The 24,438-nt window shown below is 50.4% G+C and overlaps 1 protein-coding gene across 3 annotated transcripts in view; it reads left to right on the top strand.

The window, feature by feature from the left end:
• The first annotated feature begins 8,736 nt into the window (after nucleotides 1-8,736).
• NOS1 (nitric oxide synthase 1) overlaps nucleotides 8,737-24,438 on the top strand; it is a 174,135-nt gene continuing 158,433 nt past the window's right edge. For 2 of the 3 annotated variants that reach the window (XM_064578460.1, XM_064578459.1), the window contains exon 1: nucleotides 8,738-8,879. The gene's annotated coding sequence lies outside the window, so the exon portion shown is untranslated. Of the gene's footprint in view, nucleotides 8,880-24,438 lie in introns of all 3 variants that reach the window. The other variant, XM_045887548.2, reaches the window with a different exon arrangement.

Below are 24,438 nucleotides of genomic sequence, written 5' to 3'. Positions count from 1 at the left end.
CCTGCTATGACACGGCTCACGGAGGTGGCAATTCCGATCCCTGTTCTGTAGTTGTGGAAGCTGAATCGGGGAGGTGCTGGGAGGTGATAGCTCAAGGTTGCGCAGCCAGAGGGGCCCCCCTGAGAGCGGAGCCCGGTTCTCCGATCATTTGCCCAATCACGCCGGGAGAGCAACAAACTAAGGATGTCAGTTCAGGGAGTCTGCCACCCCCCCCAAGCAGGTCTGCCTGAGCCAGGAGCATCCTGATGCATAGGCAGGTGGGTAAGCCCTGGATTTGCATTTGAGTCCGGTCTATAAACCACTTAGCAGCTATGCGACCTTGGGGAAGTCACTTCGTCCCTTGGAGGCTCTGTCTGCTCGTCTGTGAATGGACATCACGACAGTGTCTCCTTCATGACTCAGTGACATGGCACAACATACTCAAAGTATTTAGCACAGGGTAAGCCCTCGGGGCGTGTTTTAGTTTGGGACGTTCTGGGAAACAGGGTTGGGACTTGGATGGGGGAACCTGTGTGGAGGGCCTCGATTGCCAGGATGAGGTGTGGGGGCTGGGCCTGATGAGCCGAAGAGGGGGCTCTAGCCTCTGGCTTACACTCTCTTCTCAGAGCTTACAGGTTCCAGGGGTGTACCCCCCCAAGCCCCTGCTTTACCTGCCAGAGCTGACCTCTGCATGTTCACATGAGCGCACAACCGCACTCACCCACTTTCAGAATGCTCAAATTCCCACTGCTCATCCCCATGCCCACACACCCCTTGGTCCCCCCACTCCCTCACCCCCACTCCCTCACCCCACCCCTTCCCTCTGGTTGCGGCTGGATACCTGCAAGCCTTATTTGACTTCTGCATTTGTGTTGCTAAGACATGCCTGAAGGTCACGGCTTGTCTGAACAATCCAGGATCATTGCTCCTGGAGTGGGCTGCTGGTTCTGGAGCTGCAAGCAAGCAGGCAGGCTGGGACTTCCCTGCATCCAGCTCTATGCCATGTCATAAATGTCCCTACCCTTCCAGGGGCTCTAAATCACCACGATGTCTGACAATTGGGTCATTGTTTCCGCTGCACCATTTATAACTCGGGAGGCTCTCCTGGGGGTTTACGCACATGTGAAATGCCACCTCAGCTGTTAACGAGCCAAACAAGGAAAAACACATTCTTGGGCCCCAGGAACAGCGGCTTTAGCCAGTATATGGAATTTTCCTGAAATATGTTCATGGCAGGTTAATGGGTGTGATCAAAAAGCAAAAGGGCACTGGGTAAAACTAAGTTAAGTACATTTCTTTGCTGCAGGACTTGTCAGAGCCTTTAATATGCTCATGTACCTAATAAACTCTCCCAGAGGGGGCTCGAGGATATAGGTTTCCCAACTTATCATCCCCGGAACCTTTAATTCACTGTATCTTAGAGGATTCATGTTGCATGGAATGCTTTGAGAAACATGGTTCTCAGCCGTTGAAAAAATTCAAAGTATATTCTTGGACCCTGATGGTTCATGTGCCCTGGACTATTAAATGAAAAGGGACAAAAAACTTTAGGGAAACTGATATATTGTCTCAGCTTTTTATTTTACCAAGTAAAGTCATCAAAAAAAAAAAAAAGAAAGCAAAACACAAATATGATTTCTGCAACTTACTATCACCATTGTTTTATAAAAGAAAGGCTAGCTTATTACCAAAAAAAAAAAAAAAAATAGGGTGACCATAATTTGAGGAATAAAAATTCAAATACACTTATATTTTTCTCATTTCTCCAAAGCCCTGTGAACACTTTGACACAGACCAGCAGGAGTCCATATACAAGGCATATACAAGTGTTTGGAAGAGGTTGGGGGGCACACCAGCTTCGTGTTAAAGCCCCAAGCTCTGGAGTTCGAAGCCGGGGCTTTGAACCCGCCTCTTCCACTCAGGAACCATGGCCCTGAGTAGCTGCAGTTCTGTGTGCCCCTCCGCCCCTCCTCCGTGTGCCTTTGCTTCTAAGGCTGTTCCTGTGACTTCTTGGGAAGACTACCCTCGGAGTGCTGGAGATATTTGCACATCCTTCCGGGGCAGCCCTTAGCGGTGACTGATGGTGTAGAAGTCAGCTGGAACCCTTGAAGGAGGGTGACCCCTGAGGTGCACCTTACACTCTAGGCCCCCCACCCCGCAGTGTCACACTGGGGCTGGGACTTCCCCTGAAATAGCTCCTCGCTTGCCCCCTCCCTTACCCCTCTCCCCTGAGAACACTTCCTTAATGCACGGCTTGCACGTGGCTCTTCATCTCAGGCTCCGGGAGAACCCAAACTAAGACCTTATGCAATTTCCGAGCCTCCATGTCCTCAGGCATCATGTAGGGATATGCACCCTAATAATCGCACCGACCTCCCTAGCTGGAAGTGAAGACTATAGGGAGAGGTCTACGTGAACTATTGAGCAGGGAGCCTAGCTCCTAATTCAAGAAAGGCTGATACTTGCCGTTGTTCTTACATGGCTAATGGAACCTATGTGTCTTTGGGGTTTGTAGCAGCTCTCCCCAGGCCAGAAACCCAAGAGATCAGTTTGGTACAAGAAAGACCGACTATGGAGTCCTGACACACCTGGGATCTCAGATGGAACCTGCAGGCCCAGCCTTCCCCAACCCCCTCCCCACTCCTGCCAGGGTGACAGGGGCTGGAGCTTGAGGCTCTGGTACCAAGTCCCCTCTAGCGCCAGGCTCCCTCCCCTCTGACTTTCATTCAGAAAGAATGGAGCTTCAACATTTCCAACGAAACATCTGAGGATTTTGATTTTTTTTTTAATTTTTCTTCCTCTTTTTTTTTTTTTTTAAATTAACACCTGATTCCATACCATCAGCATGACTGCGGGGTCGGGCTTGGTGGGGACGGGGTGGGCAGCAGGCCTGCTATGTTCTAGTCCAGCTCCATCCTGGTTCTTTGTTCTATGTGACCCTCTCCAATCCCAATGAGATCTTTTTAAAGAAAGGAAAGCCAGATCTTAAGTAACTTAAGGAACGGCCAGAAGATCTTCAGGAAACCAGAATTTGCTCATTGCTGACGCCACTTTGACAAGGATGCAGATATGAAACACAGCTGAGTGATGTCCCCTGGACACTGACCCGGGCGGAGGGGTAGGTCGATCAATATCGCTGATGCCATTTGCAATTACTTTATTAAATATGAAATTAAGTCCTTTTAAGGCTGATGTAGTTTTCACTTGCAACATTTGAAGTGATATTTGCCTCCATTGCTGATTTCTCTACCTCAAAGTAAAAATTTAGATCGAAGGACTTAATGCTGTTTTTCATCGGCAGGGGTTGCAAACTTCAGCCCCCAAGCCCCATCTGACCCGCCACTTATTTCTGTACAGATTACTCATATTTTGAATGGTTGAGGAAAATCAGAAGAATATTCCACGACACACGGAAATTATATAGAATTCAAATTTCAGCATCCATAAATAATGTTTTATTGGAACACAGCCGTGCCCAAGGTATGGTCTTGTGAAGCCAAAAATATTTACTATCTGGCCCTTTATGGAAATTGCTGACTTCTGCATTACAAAATTGTCAGCACTCTCTAGGGAAGGAGGAGACAAATCTGTTCAGCATGGGACGGTGAAAGGACATCCAGCCACAGTGGATTGGGTTTGGGAAGGTTCTTTCCCAGATATCAGAGTCCCTCTTTTGCTCTCCTAGTAGCCCGGCTGCCCACCTTCTCTCCACCCTACAGGTGTATGCATCCCAGCAGCCCCTTCTAGGACAGCCTTGCATGAGTCTGCCCGTCCACCAAGCCTGATTGGTTCAGGTGGTAGACACGTGACCCATGCTGGGCCGATCAGATTTATTTTCCTGGGAATTTAGAATTCTGACCTGGGATTTACAGGGGGGATTGGGTAGTAGTAGGAGCTAAGTCTGTCGCTCAAAGGAGGTCTGAGAATTTCTCCTTGCTGACACCCCCCCCAAACAGAGGGCTTCTGCATTTACTTGATTCCTTGGACTCTCCAAATGCTCTCTATTCTAATCAATTCTCCCCCTTCCTCTTCTTTTCCTCCAAAGCTCAGTTCGAATCGTTTTCAACACTTGCAAACCAAACAAACTTGAACGACCTGGTCTGGAGCCCAGAACTCTGCTCAAGATCCATGTGATACCATGTCAGGTCTTAATGTCATTTCTTCTTGCAAAAAGGTATTTATTGCAAAACATCCAGAACCAAGAAGATGGAGACAATTACCTTCTAAGTAAATTAGATCTAAACAGAGCAAAATATGACTAAGGATTTATTTTTAAATATAAAAGAAAATTGTACAAAACGATTCCTGAGACAGTTTCATTAAAGATGCCCTTAAACTAATATTTTATTAGGTAAGTTGTTGAGCCTATTGGCGGCTCAATTTTTTCATCGTTGCCAAATGGGGATAAGACATGACTTTATAGGATGAATGTCCAGATTGATGCAAAGTTACTGAGAAGCTATAGAAACGTAAAGAGGGTTGGACAGGAGAACAGTAACACACTGGGAGAAAGAGCAAGGGCTTCACTTCACGATCAGCCAGGCTTAACGTTGGAATCCCAGCTCTGTCACTCACTAGCTGTGTGACTTTGGGCCAGTTGCTTGACCTCTCTGAGCTTCCGTTTCACCATTCGTTCATATCATGGAGATAATAGTAGTCTCTATGCCATAGTGTCGTTGTGAACATTAAATGAGATAATACATGTAAACCACTTGCCGCAGAGCCAGGCACATAGTAAACTGGATACACAGTAGCTATCTATGGTGGGCAATTTTATGATAAGCCACCCAGACAGAGGTCAATGCTATTTCCAATGCATCTCTTTATCTCCATTTTTCACAGTGTAAACAATCCTGCAGCCTCCACGTCCCCCAGGTCTGTGGGCTACCTGGTCCATCTTTCTCTTCTCTTTGTCTCTTCAACAGTTGACTTTCAAGACTCAAGGCCTTTGCTGGAAGGACCTTGTCACCCCCCAACATGCTGGAAGAGGAGGCTCTTCTGAGAATTGAGGGGTTTTTTTGCCCCCTCTGCATCCTTAACCCCCTCAGATGCTTCTTTCCCAGCCTTGGGCGATTTCCTTACACTCATCATCAGGATTCATGATTACTCAAGAGGGGCCTCCACAATCTTTATAGACACACAAGGCACCAGGTGGGGAAGTCCTGCTCTGTGCTTTATCCTCACTCCTCCCATGACACTGGGAAGCTGTGCTCTCTGGTACGATACCCAGTAGCCACCATATAGCTATTTAAATTTAAATTTAAATTTAAATTTAAATTTAATTAATCAAGTAAAACCTGAAAATCTGAGGCTCAGAGTCATGCAACTATGTGGTCAAGCCAGGATTGGTTCTCAGACCACTGGGTGATCCATTGTCAGTAGTAAAGAGGATATTCTAGCAAGAAGCAGTAAGAAATCATGAAGCAAACTGCCTAGTGAGTGAATGAGCTCCCTGTCAAAGTGTTCCAACGGGTTATTATAAAGGGGATTCCAGAAACTGGGAGAGAGTTCTGGAAAAGCTGGTGCATTTCCAGCTCAGCACTGGGCTGGGCTTCAAAGACAGAAAGACAGAACATAGAGGAGTCCCCAGCCAAGCAAAAGAGAGAGATGAGTAATGAAAAAAAATAGCATGGCAACCCACAGGATCTGTGGGCTCGGGGACACCCTACCCACTGAGCTGAGAATATCCACCGCCTATCCTCATTCTCTCAGTCAACAAAACTTTCCAGACCTGCCCAATGCAGGAACCTCTGGTCACATGTAGCTACTGAGACCTCGAAATGTGGCAAGTCTAAATTGAGATGTAAGTGTGAAATACCCACCGGATTTCTAAGATGTTCAAAAAATCAGAAAGAACGTAAAATATCTCATTAAAATTTTTTTATATTGATTACACACTGACATGATCATTTTTGACCATATTGGGTTAAATAAAGTACTTTATTTTTTTAAAGATTTTATTTTATTAATTATTTTTATTATTATTATTTTTTTTTTAGAGAGAGAGAGAGCGCGCACGAGGGAACAGGCAGAAGGAGAGAATCTCAAGCAGACTGAATAAGGAGCCCGACTCGGGGCTCAATCTCATGACCCTGAGATCATGACCTGAGCCCAAATCACGAGTCAGATGCTTAACCGACTGCGCCACCCACCCAGGCGCCCCTAAGTAAAGTACTTTATAATCAATTTCACCTGTTGCTTTTTACCTTTTTAATGTGGCCCCTGGAAAATTTATGGCTAGGTCTGTGGCTCACAGTGAATCTCTACTGGCTGGTGCCGCTCTGCAGACCTACTGCGTACCCGTCCCTGCAGCCTGCGGGAAGGCACAGAGCAGGCCCGGAAGGCCCATGACACCAGCTGAGAGAGCCCAGACAGGGGACGAGACAGAGAAGCTGGAGCTCAGTCTTGTGGCTTAACTGGGTAAGTGAACAGGCAATTTTGGCACTGGGAGGTAAGTGCTGGCGGGCAGGGGGAGAAGCCCGGGGCGTGGGAGCTCAGAGAAAGCACCTGCCTAGGTGGGAGATAGTCCCAGGAAAAGCTTCCAGGAGAAGGTGATGTCCAAAATTAGGCCTGAAGGAGGCATAGAAATCAACTCGTTTTTCCAGAACCCTCTCCCAGTTTCTGGAGTCCCCTTTACAACATCCAGCTGGAACACTTTGACTGACAGGGAGCTCACTCACTCACTCGCAAGACAGTCCACTCCGTGATTTCTCACTGCTTCGTACTAGAATATTCTCTTTATGAATGACACACACCGCCAGGGGCCGGGGTGCAGTCCCCTGAGCTCGGAGCCCTTCCCTTGCCATCCTGAGGGTCCGGTCTGTACCCTGGGCACCTGCCTCACGTCTGGCTCATGACGGCCGCATGTCTGACAACCCAGCCAGCTGCCTGCTCCCTTCTCAGCTTGACAAGACAGGCAGGCTGAGTCACGGGCTCAGCTCCTCTCAACCCACGTGGTCTCTGGGTCTGGGCCAGGGGGATGAGCTGCCTGCCACGGTGCCCATAAGTCAGACCAAAAGGAGCCCATGAGTCTCACTGAGGATTAGACGTAGGAATGTTCTGGAATCCCACACTGTACCTTGGGGCTCCCCAAGGGGCAGATCCAGCAGACAGGCATGTTATTCTACCAGTAAGGAAACCAAGGCACAAGGGGTGGGGGTGGGGGGTCCTGTCCTGCCTGAGAATGCTATTATAATAGTTATTATTGCTCCATATTGTCATGGTTAATTTTTAGAACATGCCAGCTTCCTCTGTACAGGGACCTATCCACACTGCTCACTGCTACATTGCCCAGTGCTCATAACAGTATCTGGCACATAGTAGGTGCGTGAGTTCTTCTATTGAATAAGTGCATGAACAATAGCCACCTCTGTTTCTCAAGGATGTACTACAAGGAACCACACATTTATTTGTGTGTTCTTTTATTTATTGTCTGTCTCCACCAGCAGGACACAGACTGACTCTATTTTGCCCACCATTATGTCCCCAGAACAGTGACCCACACATAGTAGGTGCTCAATAAACAGTGTTGCATAAAGAGGTGGGTGCTGAGCAGTTTCTCATTTGTCCTCACACAGTCCAGTGGGGAGTGGGGAGGGCTCTTTTGCACCTTTTGGAGATGAGAAATTGAGACCCGGAGAAGTGAAGTGACCTCTGAAGGTCATGTGGTTGATGAGGCACAGAGCCAGGATTTGGACCCAGGTCTGTTCTTACAGACACTGTGTGTGCTCTTACCTGCTGGGTCTTGCTGTCTCTGGAGGTAAGGGGAGACATCAGGGGTGGGGGTGGGGGTCTCTGGGAAAGGCTGCTAGGGCGGAAGAGGGACCACCTCAGCACTCCCCAGCCTTGCCCAGCGAGTCCCAGTCACAAAGCCCTTTCCACGTGGCGTCCTATTTGGTGCTCACCACAGCCGAAGCAAAGCCCAGAGAGGTCGAGTAACTTGCTCAAAGTCACACAGCAGGTTCAACACGGGTCTTTTGACTCCACATCCAGTGTTCTTTCCCCTAAACCCCAGCTCTGGCTCACTCGGAGCCCTAGTATAAGCAGGGTTGCATGTGGGTCAGGAGAGAAGGCTTATGTTTCAGTGCTGGGCTTGGCTTTACCACACATCTGGTGGCAAATCCAAATTCCACACTTTGCTGTGTGCCCTTGAGAACTGGCTTCCCCAGTTACCTCATCTGAAAGATGGTGGCCTACTTTGCAAGTGGTAGTTAAAATCCTTGTCTATGCGCTGTGTGACCGAAGGAAGAAGCTTAGCTTCTCTGAGCCTCGGTTTCTTCATCAGCAAAGTGGAGTTAATAAAGACCCATCTCTCAGAGCCCAGTGCGGGCACCGTGCAGGGCCTGGCATGTAGTAAGTGTTCAATAAAAGGTGGTTTGGGGGATCCTCTGCGACCACAGTGGGTGGCCCTCCAGAGGATCCAGCTGGCCGGGCCTGGCCACGGCAGACCCAAGGCACGCACTCCTGGCTGCCCCCAGCCAGCCAGGGAGAAACCTGAGCCACCCTCCTCCTAGGCAGATGCTGTCCCTGTCCCTGCTGTCTCTGAAATGAAAGAAAGGTCAGAGCCTAGGGAAGCAGGGCTGGGGTGTGCTATGGAGGCGGCGGGCAGGAGAGGAGGGGAGGGGTGGCCCGCAGCTGCCTGACCGCCCTCGCCTCTCCAGGGGAGGCCTGAACCGGCCAGGCCTGGGTGCAGCCCCCCTGCCCGGGGCTTGGCCTCCCTGCCGGGCAGAGCCGCCTCCCAGCCTGCCCCCGGGGAGGGGCCACCTGGTGTCAATTAAACCCCAGCCACTCGGCCGCACCACGCCAGGCGGCTGATTAGTGCCGCTGGCCTCTCCAGATGGGGAGCACCGCCTGAGAGGGGGCGACTGCCACCACGCCGGGGGGAGGCCTCTCCGGAGCCGGTGAGTACCGGGCGGGGGGCCCTGTCCCCCAGGGGCAGGCGGGCGTGGCGAACCCAGCTTGGGCATCTCGGGAAGCACCCCCTCCCTGTGTGGTTTGCTCTCCTGGGGCATTCTGGGGCCTCTCAGCATCCCTGACCTTCTTCGCTTCCGCCCTACCTGAAGGGTACCCAAGGGGGGCCCAATGCCAGCCCAGTGTCTCCCCCGGGGCCGTGTGGCTGCAGGGGCCAACCCCAGACCAAGGCCACAGGGAACCTGGTGGGTGAATGAAGGACCAGTCGGCACAGACTGAGGCCTTAGGGTCCCAGCTGCCTCCTCTTCACCGCAGGTGGAGCTGGTCCTTTGTGCCGGTCCGTCTGGGCGTCGAAGGCCGCGTTCCTCAGCTCGCCGGCTCATGCTGTGGGGTGGCCCCGTCTGCCTGGCTGGCCGAGACCCCTGCAGGAAGCAGGCAGGGGGAGGCTGAGGAACCGCAAGTCCGAGCTCGGGAGGAGCCCTCTGGCTTCCCAGCGCCACGTGTCCTGGAGCCTGGTGGGGGGCCAAGTAGGGCCCTGGCCCAGAATCCACATACTTCTGGGGACGCCAGTCCAGCCTGCAGGCCAGGCAACACTATAGGGCCTGAGCCACCTCCTGGTTCCTGGGGCGGAGAGGGGGGCGGTTAAGGGGGGAGCGGAGAATCAACCCCGGCAGCGGCAAAGGAGGGAGCAGCTGCTTGCCCATGGCACAGACCGAGGGGTTAGAGAGGGACAGGAGCTCCGGTACCTCCAAGAAATGAGGGGACACGTGATGTGTCTCTGGTTCTGCGCTGTGAACTCTGAGCCTCAGCTCCTGGTTGATAGGGGTTCTCTGATCCATGGCGGGGGGTCCCTCATGACAGGTGGTGTTATCTCTCGGTGGTACCCCAGGGTGGTCCGTGGCCACTGTCTGCTTGGGACAGAGGCGAGGCGTGTTTGGCTGGGATGGCAGGCCGGGGGAGGGGGGCGATGCTGGGTGCGTGTCCACCTGGTTGGACCACCTGGGGTATCTCTGGAAGATGAACGGGATCACTCGCGTGGATCTCTGGAGCCTGTTCTGGACCATGGCTCCAACGTGTAGACTGGGGAGGGAGGATGGGTCCCAGTAGAGCTCTGTGCCCAGCGGGGCATGGCCACGTGTCCCCATCTGTATGTGCATGTGCGGTTATGGTGATGCCAACGTCGTGCGGGCGAGGGCTCATTGGAAGCGTTCCTGGGTCACCAAGCTCTGCTCTTTCCAGCACAGTCCATCTGGGGGGTGAGTGTTTCCCAAGGGCATAACCTGTGAACAAACTGGCAAGTCAGCTAGACGGTCTCCTGGTTGTGCACCCTGGGGAGCTTCACTTGCTCTGTTTTCCAGGCCCCATTCCACCCGGCTGAGGCCAAGCTGGGCTGGTGGCTGGACTCAAGCTCTCCATCCCTGGAACCCATCTCCGTGACTCTGGGGTGAGTGGGGAGGTGGGGGGCAACCGCAGCTGAAGCCCGGTTATTATCCAGGGAAATACTGGATCTGGTTCATTTCCTCCATAAATATTCATCACCAGCCTCTGTGCTGGGACTTGGGCTCAGAACTGAGACTAGGGCAGCGACACTAGAATTCATTCATTCTCTCCAAAACATTTATGGAGAGACACCTATCCTAGATGCTGAGCTTCTGTGGTAGAGCTCGAATTCACTCATTCCTTTATGCGTGCATTCGCTCCGAGATACTGAGCGTGTGCTGTGCACGGGCTCTTTGCAACCTGCTGCAGGCACACCAGCACATCTGGGAAGCGAGAAACCGTATTCTCTTCGGACTTTCCCCACTACAGAAACACAACAAGCCTGGGTCTGGGAGAAAGCCAGATGCTTAAGAAGCAGAGCAACATTGGGGTCCTTCTCTGGTCCCCTTGCAGCAGGGGATGAGGGCTCTATTTAGCCCTGCAGCTTGGAATGTCCCCAGCGTCCACCTGGGATTAGTGGCTTTCGCTAGTGCCTGGTGATCATGGCCGTGATACACGGTGTTGGGTCTCCGAGACACACCAGGACGAGATGAGCTTCACACACTTATCTGTGGTTGAGCTCCCTTTGCCAAAGAAAAGTATGATAATTTTGACAGTTAATTTCCAAGTATGCCCAAAGCACTGCTTGGGTGATGAAAAAATACTAGAAGGTAGACTTTAATATTTTCCAGGAGCCAGGCACTTAATGCTTAGCACATCACATGATCCATCTTATTTTTTTTTTTTTAAGATTTTATTTATTTATTTGACAGAGAGAGACACAGCGAGAGAGGGAACACAAGCAGGGGGCGTGGGGGAGGGAGAAGCAGGCTTCCCGCCAAGCAGGGAGCCCGATGCGGGGCTCGATCCCAGGACCCTGGGACCATGACCTGAACTGAAGGCAGATGCTTAACGACTGAGCCACCCAGGCACCCCCATGATCCATCTTATTGAATTCTTGCCCAACCCTCAGGTGGTAGCTCTATTACTTTCCCATTTTATAGTACGGAAACTGAGGCCAGGAGGGACTAAATTACCGGCCCAAGGCCTTTCTGACTCCAAAGCCTGTGCTTTCAACCTCTAGACTAGAGTCCCGATTAGATGGGGACAAAAGAGGATGTCTACACAGAATTTGGACGGGGCCGCATGAGGGAGGGTGTGCCCCAGATCAAGAGGGGTGGCGGCGGGGGGCAGATAGAAAATGCAAGACAGCAGACAGGCTTTTTAGTCTTTGCAGCCACGGAGTAATTTCATCCAAACAAAACCTCATGGAAATAGGTCAAACAGAGCTGTTCCGTGTGAAACACCGATCCCTAGGCTCCCTCTGATCCCTTGCCCTTGGGGGACCCCTGAGAGCCCCTGAGGTACATACGCAGTTGGCAAACTCCTTGGTATGAAGTCAAAGCCAGCCAGGGTGAACATGGCAGGTGAGGTTACCTGGCAGGTGATGGCAGAGGCGACCTTGAAGAGTTGGAGGGGATATGAACAGGAATTAGGAAAAGCAGACAGTCCCTCAGTTCAATGTTCATTCATTCAGCAAATGCTCACTAAACTCCTACTCTGTACCAGGCATTGGTCTAGGCACCAGGGATGGAGTGGGGACCACAGAAAACCACGCTCCTCCCTTTGGCCAAGAGCTGATTCTCTGCACGGCCTGACGGAGGAGGCCCATGTGATTGGCGCAGAGGCTTTGCACGGAGGGGAGGAGAAATGGCTTGTTCATTTGATGAATGCCCATGACCCCCAAATGCCTTAGCGCTGGGGTCTCAATGATTATCAGGCTGTCCTTGCCTGTCTCGGCTCTGAAGCAGAGCCTGGGACCTAGTTTCTGGAAGGAGAGTTTTCTAGAAAGAGTGAGTAAAGAAAACAGGAGAGGGCAGAAGGGGCTTAGCAAGCCTGGGGGTCTCAGTGGAGATGCCTCAGCCAGATCCTGTGAGCTCTGGAGTGTGAATTGTACGGCGGAGTTGATCCTACCCTGAGGCGAGGGGGTGGGCCTTTGGTGTATATCCCCTTGCCCACCAGTCACTGGTTCAGGCTGTCCCCAGTTGGGGTGAGGGGTGTCGTAATCTCCCCAGCAGGAGAGCTTTCCTATATAAGGCAATGCCCCAGAAAAAAGGTCAGCAGCTGGGGAATGGGTGCACTGGCCTGGCAAAGGGGACCTGGACAAGGCACCAGAATCATCTATCTCACTGCCCTTGGGTCGTTCCTGGCCCAGCTTGGGAGATGGGCGGTGAGTGGACAGCCGAGGAGGCTATGGAGGGTGCACTGCCCCAGTGGAGAAGCACGGAAGCTGAGGGAACCCAGGAGGGGGTGCCAGACCCAGTGTGGGCAGTCAGGGAAATGCAGCGTTGAAGACTTTGGGGCCTGGGTTCAAATCCTAGGACAGCCACCTGCCTGCTCGTGACCTTGGGCCAATTACTTCACTGCTGGAACCTGTGTTTGCTCAGTTCTAGGATGTAGATGCTGCTTGGCAGGATCTGTGTGAGAATCACACGGCCCCGTTCTGGCACGTGGTAGCCTACTGGGACCACGCGGGCGGCAGTGCTGGTGAGCATGGGAGCGTGTGTGCGGAGGTCAGGTGGGATTGCAGAGCATCTGTGTTCCCGAGGAACCCGGTCCTTTCCAGCAAATTCTGGAGGCATCTGGGAGGCCCTGGGAGATGAGCCAGAAATGGCTACCAGGGGCAGGTCCCAAATATTACCGGCACTTTGGGTCACTCAGGAGGAGGCAAAGGTGGGATGTGCGTGGACGGAGCAGAGTTGGCTCAGGGCTTGACTGAGCGTGGAGAGGGCAGGGCACTGGGGCTGATTCAGGGGCAGGCCCCCTTCCTCTCCCCGTGCCTACTCCAAAACCCAGAGCCCTGGGCTGAGCAGACCGTGTCCTTCCCTAAGTCTCACTCACTCATTCATTCATTCACTCATTCATTCATTCAATACTTCTTAACACCCACTATGTGAGGCTCTGAGGATGCATTCGTGAATAAGGCAGAAAGGATGCCTACTCGGAAGCTCGAAGTTCACAGTGGGGGCCACCAAATGCCAAGGACAGGGAACAAAAAGAGGGACATGGTCAAGGAGCTGAAAGCATTGAGCAGCTTCTGGGCATCCTGGGGCCCAGAGTCCGGTGGCGGGACTCTGAGGACGCGGGCTCAGCACAGGGAGTGGACAGAGCAGATGCTCTGCTTCCAACCCAAGTTCAGCTGGGAAGGGGCGGAGGGGACATGGCATTCCAGCAGGGACTGTCTGGTTTGAAGAACATGATGTGTGCATGTGTGATGGTGTGTGTGCAGGGCTGTGTATGGAGGATTGAGGTGGGGGGTGGGGTGGCTGTGTGGGTGTGAGGGTGCACATAAAGGGGTATTGGGGGACGTGTACAAGGGTGTAGGGGTGTTATATACGAGAGGGTTGTGAGGGTCTGTGTGTGTGAGGGGTTGTGGGGAGCTGTGTGCAAAAATGTGTGCGAGCGTGTGAGCGTGTGTGTGAGGAGTGGGGGACATACGTGTGAGGCTGTGTGTATTTAATGGTGTATATATGGGTGTGTGAGGGTACATATGAATTAGCTTGCATGTGTGTGGTTTGTACATGGGTCCATGTGGGGGGTGTGAGAATGAGTATGTGAGCGTGTGTGTGTGTATCTGTGTGTGAGTGTGCATCTGTTCGTGAACAGGTGTGCGTGCCTGTGAGTGTGTATTTTGTCAGTGCATTTTCATTGAAATCTGGATTCTTAGAGCTAGAAAGAGTCTTGAAGCTTGTTCAGTACAACCTTCCCCTTGACCCCACTGTCCAAATAACAACCCACCTCACATGTGCACAGCCCCCCACAGCTTGCCCGTTCCCGTTCGTTATTCCCTGGGACCCTCGCCACAGCCCTAGTGAAGACAGCTTCATCCCATTCCACAGATGGGGAAACTGAGACCCGGGGGGCCCAGGAGGAGATGGCAGTGCCGCTAAGTCACGGGAACTGGTCTTTGGCCAGGTGTCAACTCTGGCTACTCGTTTCCATATCTCTTCTAACTCAAGTGCTTATGCACGTAACAAGATGCCTACTCAAAGCCCATGTGCGTTCATTATATTATTTCTTTTCTCCTTTGATTCTATTACTTTCTTTTTTTATCTGATTTCTCCCCTGGGTTCCACTCCACCAAAAATAAATGAGCCTGTAACTTTAACATCCCTCACCCCCTACTCTGCCAGATGCATTTTAAAAATCACTTTTCAATTAAGAGGAAAATTATTCTAAAAATGTTTAAACCAAAGTGGAGTTCATTAGTCAAGAAAATAGGGTTAGGGAAAAAAAAATTGGTTTGCAATGCTCCCCATGACTCCCTGAGAACAATGCATTATAAAGAGACATTTAATGCTTACAAAGAAAAACAAACGATCTCAAATAAAGACCAAATATTTTCAGAGTCAAGCCCCAAAGCAGAGAAAACAAATTCAGTCTTAAGCAGCTGGCAGTGCTATAGGCCAGTAATTCCCACAGATTCAGGGGAATCTCTCTCTCTCTCTCTCTCTCTCTCCCCCCCATACCTCGATGGCTCCTGAGCATCTCTCTGACTCTGCCTTGTCACTGTCACTCTCACAATAACAATGGCACTGTCACACCTGCCACATCCCTGACCCCATTGGTCCTCCCACCTGCTCCTCGAAGTGGGCAAGGCTGGAATGGTTCCTTGTCCTCATTAACATATTGAGAGCCAGAGGCTCAGAGAGGTTAGGTAACCTGCCCAGGGTCACACAGAGCTGGGCCTTACCAGCTGATCTGTTTTCTAGTCCAGAATGTTCCTCCCGACGGCATCACGGAGTGCCCCGCCCCACACCCCCATGTCTCCCTCCCAGGTGTTTCTCCACTCTGGTTGACCCCTTTATCTCCATTTCCTTTCTACTTTCTTGACCGGGATGTAAGATATGAGACAGGAGCCCCAAGAGAGGGTATTCTTATACCGCTAGACATCTCTTCCCTAAGCCCCGTGAGACAGAGTGATACTTGCCCTCGCAGGGCTCACCAGTCGTCAGGCACTGATCAGTGTTTAGGTGAGCCGCTGGGACACCCCAGCCGTACTTACCGCGGCCCTGGGACCGTGCTGGCTGGGAGCTGGTACACACCAGGTGAAGAACATTAAATGGACCCGTTGGTTGGTGTGGAGGGTGACCAGCAGGATACAGGGACCGCGGCTACGCATTTGGAATAGTAACTCCAAACGGGCAACAATTTTTGAGCAATGGGTATGGCCTGCAAAATGGCATGTGCAAACACAGAACACTTTGAAAGGGCCCCTATTCTCTCAGATGTTGCTTTCCCAACATGGCCGTGAAATATTTGTATTACGAGGCGGCTTCTGTGTGTATAGCAAAGCAGCAGGTATAAGTTCGTCACCCTAATATCGCAGTAAAACCAAAACGAATCCACAAATTAAATGCAATCACAATGCAAAACAAATCCAATTTGAATTCAAAGCCTGTAATGCCAACGGGCAGAGTGGTGTTTTGCTGACCATGTGAGCATAGGACATGCTGCCCAGAGGGCTATTTAGATTTCCCCCAGCCTGGAGGTGGGCCCCACGATGGTGACTCCGTTTTCTGCTATTCCTCCCCTCCACACCCCGCTGTGGATCCTCTGTCTGTGCCGTGTGGCTGGTGTTCTGGCCTCTGGCTTCACCAGGCATGGAGAGAATCGTTCCTATATTACATCCGCAGCCTTTTCTTATTATTGTGCTGTGATTAAAGCAGGGCGGGGCGCCTGGGTGGCTCAGTCGGTTAAGCGACTGCCTTCGGCTCAGGTCACGATCCTGGAGTCTCGGGATCGAGTCCCGCATCGGGCTCCCTGCCCAGCAGGGAGTCTGCTTCTCCCTCTGACCCTCTCCCCTCTCATGCTCTCTCTCTCTCTCAAATAAATAAATCTTAAAAAAAAAAAAAAAGCAGGGCGGCTCAGCCCGGATGCCATCATAAACAGAGCGGCCACCGAAGCCAGGTGGCAATTCTTAGTGATAAGATGGTTATCGGTGAGTCCAGGAAAGGCTGGTGGTAATGTCCCACAAATAACAACACAGTTATAACTCTTACAACACATTCACCTGATCACAGTGGTATACGACCCCCCAAGGGACCCCGATTTCAGGAACTCAAGTGCAGGTGCATCAGAGTTGGGGAGCCTAATTAGGAGGCAAGGGTGGCATGAAGGTGTCATGCCAGGAGGGCTACAAAGGCTAGAATGGGAAGGAAGATTTGAATGGTGTGCCAACGGAAGGTAGGCAGGACGTAAGCTTTGTTGGTCCAGATGCCCGGGGAACTGGCATGGGTTCCGGAGCTTCCCAGAGCCCCAGGGAACCATGAGGGATGAGGAAGGAATTAGGAGAGAGCTGGGCAAGGAAAAAACCTCGGCTGGGTTGTTCCCAAGCATGCTGGGATCCTGGGCTTGGCTGCACTTGATTTGTCTGATCCTCGATTTCTTTTATCAGTTACATGAGAGCAAGACTTCCCTTTATACTGGGCAGTATAGGTGACCACTTAAGGGCACAAACTGGGGAGCCAGGCCGACCAAAGTCAAATTCTACTCTACGCCTTACCAGCTACGGTGCTTCAGCCTAGTCCCTAAACCCGTTTGGGGATGTGTATCCGAGGCTATAAAAGGGAAATCACATTTGTACCTTCCTATGGTTATTGTCATGGTTGAACCCAATATTGTTTGCGAAGGGCTTGGGGCAGTGTCCAGAACCTGTGAGCTCAGTAAATTAGAGCTGCTGATGTTGTTACGTGATGGGCCCATCGTGCCATCAGCAGTCTTCCTTCACGCATCCGCTCTCTGCCTCTCCATCAGCCTGGGTCCTGGCTTCCCTCAGTCCATGGGTCCTGCTCTCTGCCTCCAAGACTTAACCAAAGGCCTTACCTACCCGCAAGCTGTTCTCCTCTTGCTAAAGGAGGTTCTCAACCTACTTCATGCCATACACTCCTTGGCAATCTGGCAAAGCCCACAGACTCTTTCTCCAAAGAATGTTTTTCAATGCAAACAAAACCAAAAACTGCACCAGATTGCGAAGAACAAATTATACTGAAATATAGCTATCAAAAATTTACTTTAAATGTAATATGATAATAAGTGTGCCTCTCCGTTGATGCATTAGCAAGCTCTGAGTCCAACCAATACTCTCATTTTGCAGTAGCGATGAGCATAAATATCTCGAGATATTTACACCAATTATAAGGCAATATGAGAATACCTATGATTTTCATTGGTGATAAAGTCACAGGTCCGGTAGTACCACTGTGTCTTTTTGTCTGTGTTCGTAATGAAAGCAAGTGCTGAATTTCAGTGAGGGGTTAGTAAAATAAAGATGTAATTATTTTTCCTATCCAAGTTCATGGCCTCTCTGAATTGTATCCATAGACCCTTGGTTCCAAATCCAGTCGTGTTAACTGCCTGTGCCATGCATTTGGCTTTTGGCCACTGACTATTAAGCTACAATTTATCTCTGTTCAAATGTTCAAAATCTTTTATCTAAGCACACATGCGTGGTTAAAAAAATAATCAAGTAAAAGAGCAAGTCTTGCCTTGGGAAGCCGTTGCCTACCCCACCTCTTCCCACTCTGCCTGCTTCCCAGGGGCAATGGGTTCTTAGGTTTTCTAGCTGTTCCCTCCGTGGTTAACTGCAACTCTCTGGTATTTACTGATTTACAGACCTTAGACCTTATCTATCAACATTTCCCGCCCTGTCCTCCTAATAGAGGTCTATCACTATTTTTAGGTCCACACCGGTTACCTTGGCAACTTTAAGAAATGCCTTCACTCTATTACTTCTTATTCCATCAACTATAGGCAGTGTATTTTGACTCCACATTATTTCAGATGAGATGTTGGTGGTTTCACCTTCCTTTCCTCTCCCCCTTCCCCTGCACTGGCAACGTTGTTAACCCACTCTTTTTAACATGAGGTTCTATATACCTAATGTCATTCTAAGCTTCCAGAAAGTAGGGATCTGGCTTGGTTTCTCCTGTATCCCAGCACGGTGCTTGGGACATAGTGGGGGCCAGTAAGTCTGTGTCCTGTGCAGGACTGATGCAATGCAAGTTTCTCCCGACCGGCCAAAGGACATCATTGCCCATAATTATGCTATAGAACTATAGGAATCCTCTCCTGGCCTGGGGTCTGAATTTCCCACTAGAGCTTCAAGGAAGCTTCTGCGGGGAGACTGTTAATGACTGTCTGAATCATTAGCTTCCCTCCTGCCAGTGTCACTAGATTTTCAGCCAGGCATAAAATGGCTCTGGGAGAGGAGACAGCAAGACCAAATTTCAGAAGGAAGGAGTCACTTCAGGATCTTTCCCAAGTTTGATGACTTGCCTCCTGCGTCGTGTTCTGTTCGAAAAGGGAATCCATTTCCTGTGAGAGACCTTCCTAAAGCCTGCTGTCTTCACTCAGGCCTTTCTAATATCCACCTGAGGCTTCCCAGGGTCTCAGGACGAGGTCCAAATTCAAACTCAACTCAAGGCCCTGGACTCCAGCCAAATCTCATTCCTACCAGCTTCGCTTCCCATAATCTAGCCAGACAGAGCCCCTCACGATTCCCCAGCCCGGCACACTTTCTCTTGCCTTTGTCTGTGCACAAGACAAGCTGTTCCTTCTGCCTGGAAGGCCCTTCTCCCCATACAGTGTCCTCTCCTGGGTCTTCCTTCCTCAGCTGAGATGTCACCTCTGCCTGACCCTCCCAGATCTTGTGCCCTTCCAGAGCCTCTGTGTGCATCCCTATCATAACCCATAGCCCCCCGAATTGAGACTACCTATTTGCTTGTTTGTATCCCCCTCTAGAATGTACATTCCTTGAAGGTGGGATCCATATATCATTTAGTGTTAGGTCACAACAGTGCCTAGCACAGTGCCTGGAAGGTAGAAAGTGTTCAGTACATATATGTTCATGATGGGGTATGGGTGGATAGATGTGTGAATAGATGGATAGCTAGATGGATGGCTGGAGGAATAGATGGACAGAGAGATGAATGTTTGGGTAGATATTCAGATGGATGGATGGATGGAAGGACGGACGGATGCAAGGAAGGATGGAAGGATGGATGGAAGGATGGATGGATGGATGGATGGATGGATGGATGGATGGATGGATGGATATTTAGATGGAGGGAGGGTGGGAAGAAGGGAAGAATAGAAATGCAGGTGAGTGAAAAGGTTAGTGGTTGGAAGGACAGACAGTAGATGGCCTTTTGGTTCCTGATAAAAGTGTATATAATAAGAAATGCCACAGGGAACAAACTTCATATTTCTGTTATCCTAAAACTCTGTCATTGATGGAGACATCAAAGATGTAGCCTATTGTTTGACCCTGTTTCATGTAGCTCTGAGTTTAAGTTCATGTTTCAACTTTTCCCAGCTCTGCAGTAATGCATGAGGGATATTTCATTCAATAATGTCTCTCAACCTTCCTGGAACTTACACTTTTATGGAGTGCCTTTGGAGCTCTAAATTTTAGATGTGTGTTATCAATGGTGTAAGCAGGACTTTCTTTGATTCTATTGTTCAGCAACAAACATTTCCTAGGGCCATATTATGCCCCAGCAACTATGGCAAGTGCTAGGGATGTGGAGATGGACAATCACCACCCTCCTCGAGCTTAAAGTGTGGGAGACATGGCGGACGTAATGCGCCCTCAGCTAATGATGACCCCGAGAATGGCTGTCAATGTTGTTGCCACTGGCTGAGCTCTTACTAGTAGGAGAATAGGACACAGAGGGAAAAAGAAGAGAGAGTGTCCCTGATAGGAGAAAGTACAAGAAAAATATAATACCCTCTCGTGTGAGGTAGGTGTTATTACATTCACTGTATAAATGTAGAAAGTGAGGCACAGAGGGGTTAGTGGAATAATTCAAGGTCAGGTAGCTGGTAAGTGGCAGAGCCAGAATTCTCCCTGCTTCCAGGACGCAGGCTTTCAACAACTGCACCGCCCCTGGCACAGTGTGCAGCTCGAGAGGGGGACCCAGAGTGGTCTAGGCCAGGAGCCTAACTCTTCCTGGGGGAGAGGCAGAGACGTTCCTCAGGGTGGTGGATTCTCTGCGGACTTGAGGGGCTCATTCACAGAATTGGAGTGGGTCCATGGTCCCGGATACCTGGTGAGCTCCATGGTGTAAAGCTTGAGCTGAGACTCTGCCCAAGGGCAGGGCATTCCCGGTTAGGGTACCTTGTTCCATTTCTCAGAGACAGCACAGAGCCGAGAATAGGGCCCAGCTTGGGGCCAGATGGGCCTGAGCTGGAATCCCAGGCCTGTGCCAGCCATGGGACAGGTGTGTGACTGAGCCCAGTGTCTGTCTTCCAGGTGGAGCTCTCAGAGCCTCTGTCTCCTCATCTGGAAAATGGGAATGATGGTGTCTACTTTGCCCAATTGTTAGTACAGGGATGATGTATGTCAGCCTGGCATGTAGTGGGACTCAGTAAACGGTGGGTCCCTCCTCCTGGCTCTTGCGCATGAGCAACCTGCTCAGATCATTCTCAGAGATGTTCCCTTTGGAGACAGAACCCTTTTGAGAATCTGACAACAGCCAGAATCTCTCCCTAAAGAAAAAAAAAATGTATACACACCTTGAATTAGGTGTGCCAGCTTAGGAGGTTGGCATACCACTGTGGGTGCCAGGTCAGACCTCCTGGTCTTAGGGCCAAGGTGTAAGTCATATAGTTACTCACATGAGCAGTTTGGTGATTTTGGATTTTGAAAACCCAAGGGGCCATAGATTATCCAATTTGAAAGTCTCTCTATGGATAAGCAAGAAAACGCTCTAAAGCATCTATGAATTGATAAAAACAACCACCACCACCATTGCTTGAACATTTCCCATGTTCTGAGCGTGGCACAAAGACTCACATGCATTAGCATTTTCTGAACAAACAAAGTCATCTTAGCCACAATCCCCATTTTACAGATGAAGACCCAGAGGCTCGGAGAGGTAAAGTTACTGGCCCAGGATCATTCAAGAAGTGGCAGAGCCAGGATTCGAAGCCGGCTGCATTTAATCCTAATGGTCATGTTTCTAATGGGCAAGGACTAACGTGACTTAGGGCCAGTCGTTGCTCGCACCCCAGAGATCAATGAAGTAAGTTGGCGTCCTTGTCGGAGCAGAGCTGACAGGGCTAGATCAGAAGCAGTGTGGATGCAGTGGGAATCCCCACCCCATGGTAAGACCTCCGAGGGGGCCATAATGACCTTCACCAAAGTGTGCTCTGCTCCCTGCGTTGGGACACACTGTGTGGGCTGCACGCTGACCCGAACCTCCCTAAGCCCATTGCTCCCAAGCCCTCTGAGGTTCCCAGGCTAGGATACACGGGCTGCTCTTCTGACAGTAGCAGAGAACAGCGGAGGACGTTTTAATGACAGCACATGGGCATCCTTTAATCAGATGGCCAGTCTCGTTCCTCGAATTCTGCGACTGTCTAATAATAGGAGAAAGCACTGGGCCATGCAGTCATCGGAAATCAGTTGCCCAACGGCTTTGTCTCCTGGAGGGGAGGCAGTAGTGGGTTTTTCTCTACCGTGACTTTGATAGGCAGAAAAGCACCAGGCTGACAGCCTGATGACGGTGTCCTCCCACACACGAGGCCGAAAGACCCGCTGAAGTAGACAGCTTCAGTCCCTGGATGGGCTTGGCCGCCATCCGCAGGGGGTGTGCCCGAATTACCAGCTCATGCCAATTAGAGCCCTTGCTGGTGGACACTGTCCCCCTCTGTCACCTCCACCCACGGAATGTGGGAGATGCGTCACCACACAAAGGAGGAAAGAGGCAGCCTGGAAATGTACCAAGTTCATCCCTTGCTCAGGCCCGGAAGAGCTGGGGGTTACCAAGCACATTATTGACATCTCTGGGCCCCACGGCCCCACTTCTGAAATGTGAGGGGCAGGATCGACTTTGTGGTTGGGCTGTGGGGTAGGAACCATCTTGAATAAGAGATGGGTTCATTTGCTTGGGCTGCTGTAACAAGCTCCTACAAATGGCAAGGCTTAGACAACAGAAATTTCCGGAAGCTGGAGGTCCAAGACCAAGGTGCCGGCAGGGGTGGGGTCCTTCCAAGGGCTGTGGGAGAGAATCTGCTGCCTGCCTCTCTCCTGGCTCCGTGGCCTCGGCTGTTCCTTGACTTAGAAGTGGCGTTCTCCCTAACTTTGCTGTGTATCATCTTCCTCTATGCGTGTCTGGCTCTTCACATGAACCCTCTATAGAAGGACACCAGTCATATTGAATTGGCTCCCATACCCCCAGGAGGACCTCATCTTAATATATGAATTAGAAGTTGGGGGAAGTGGAAGGCAGGGGTCAATCTGGACACCTCCAGCCACAACCCCCCAGAGTAGTCAGTCAGTGGGGTTCAGTATGCAATTGGACGCTTTTAATTCTCATTCTTATCTTTACCTCTCGCTGAGGGTTGAACAGTGTCCCTCAAAAGATATATCCAAGTCCTATCCCCCCATACCCCTGTGAATGGGACCTTATTTGGAAATAGGACTTTTGCAGATGTGATTAAATTAAGGATTTTCATTGATGAAAACCTCCTAGATGTAGTGTGAGCCCCAAATCCAATGACTAGGGTCCTTATAGGAAACCAGGGGACACCAAGATTTGCCAGGAAACACTGGAAAGGTGCAGGTACCCAGGAACTCCCTTTCCCCATACAAGTGTCTCAAATCCCTGTGAATCTGTAATTATTTCCAAATAAAAAGTTGGGTTTTTTTTTTTTTAAGAAAAAAGAGTAAAATACACGTTTTCCTAAAGGAAGAAGAAGAAGAAACTGAGAGGCAGGGAATGAATGCTCCCCTAGAAGCTTCAGGGGACGTGTGGTCAAGGGACTGCAGATACCTTGATCAAGGACTTCTGGCCTCCAGGGCTGTGGGACAATAAGTGGTTGTTATCTGAAGCCACCAAGTTTGTGGCAAATTGTTGCGCAGCCGCAGGAAACCAGTACAGATATAAGGGGCCCAAGCCTGCCTGGCTGGATTCGGCACATAGTAAGTGCTCAGTAAATACGTGTTGTTTTTAGGGAGTTGCTTTTTGTTACACAGACTTTCAAATAAGTTTAAGCTTTTAAACTCTCTGCCAGAGATCTTAGGATCAGCGTAACAGGCGTTCCTCAGGAACATGGGGCACAAGGCTGCATCTGGGGAAAAAGGGGTTTTGTTGTTATGCTTGAGAAGCATCTGATCGAATGCATCATTGCCCAAAGTGCTGTCCGCCTGAGAGTCGGTCAGACATGCAGCATCTCATGATTAGGGTCCACAGGACTGTATTATAACCTTCAAAGTTGCTAAGAGACGAGATCTTGATCGTTCCCACCGCACACAAGAAATGATAGTTATTTGACGTGACAGAGGTATCAACTAATCGTATTGCGATAGAGAGCAAGCACATGAGAGGGGGGAGGGTTAGAGGGAGAAGCAGACTCCCTGCCGAGCAGGGAGCCCGATGCGGTACTCGATCCCGGGACTCCGGGATCATGACCTGAGCCAAAGGCAGTCGCTTAACCGACTGAGCCACCCGGGCGCCCCCGTATTGTGATAAATAGGCGTATTGTGTCCACACGTTGCACGCCGTAAATTGACGCAGTGTTGCATGTCAGTTACAGCCTGATAGTAATAAATAAATAAGAAAGAAATGCAGAATCTCAGGCCCTACCTCAAACCTGCTGAATCAGAATCGACATTTTAGCAAGAACCCCAGATGACCCCTGTGTACCTCAGAGCTCAAGAGGCCTCAAGCTAGAGCACCTTGGCCCCACTCCCAATTTTTGGTTTCTGGTATTTTGGTTTTGTTTGTTTTTTTTTAACAGAGGTTAGTTTTTTAAGTTTCAAGAAGCAGGGCAGATTTCTCATGTTATTAAAAATTGGTGGAAGGGAAACCTCAAAACGAAGCTGAAAGATCCAAAGTATGCAAAACCCCAGTTTACACTATTTTACCTTTGTGTTTAAAAAGTTAGGTATCGCTTAAGCCATTGCCAGAAATAAGACTCCTCGGCTCTAGAATCTAGAGTCCAGATGAAAATACACCAACTTTGTCTGAAACGGGCTGAGTGCAGGGGCTGGAGGCTCTGAGA

This window comes from Mirounga angustirostris, unplaced genomic scaffold (genome assembly GCF_029215605.1).
Source record: "Mirounga angustirostris isolate CCGP_5_RB_7025 unplaced genomic scaffold, mMirAng1.0.hap1 SCAF_14, whole genome shotgun sequence".
NCBI classification, from domain to species: domain Eukaryota; kingdom Metazoa; phylum Chordata; class Mammalia; order Carnivora; family Phocidae; genus Mirounga; species Mirounga angustirostris.
The sequence above is the reverse complement of the archived record's forward strand: the minus strand, read 5'-3'. Positions and strand labels throughout refer to the sequence as shown.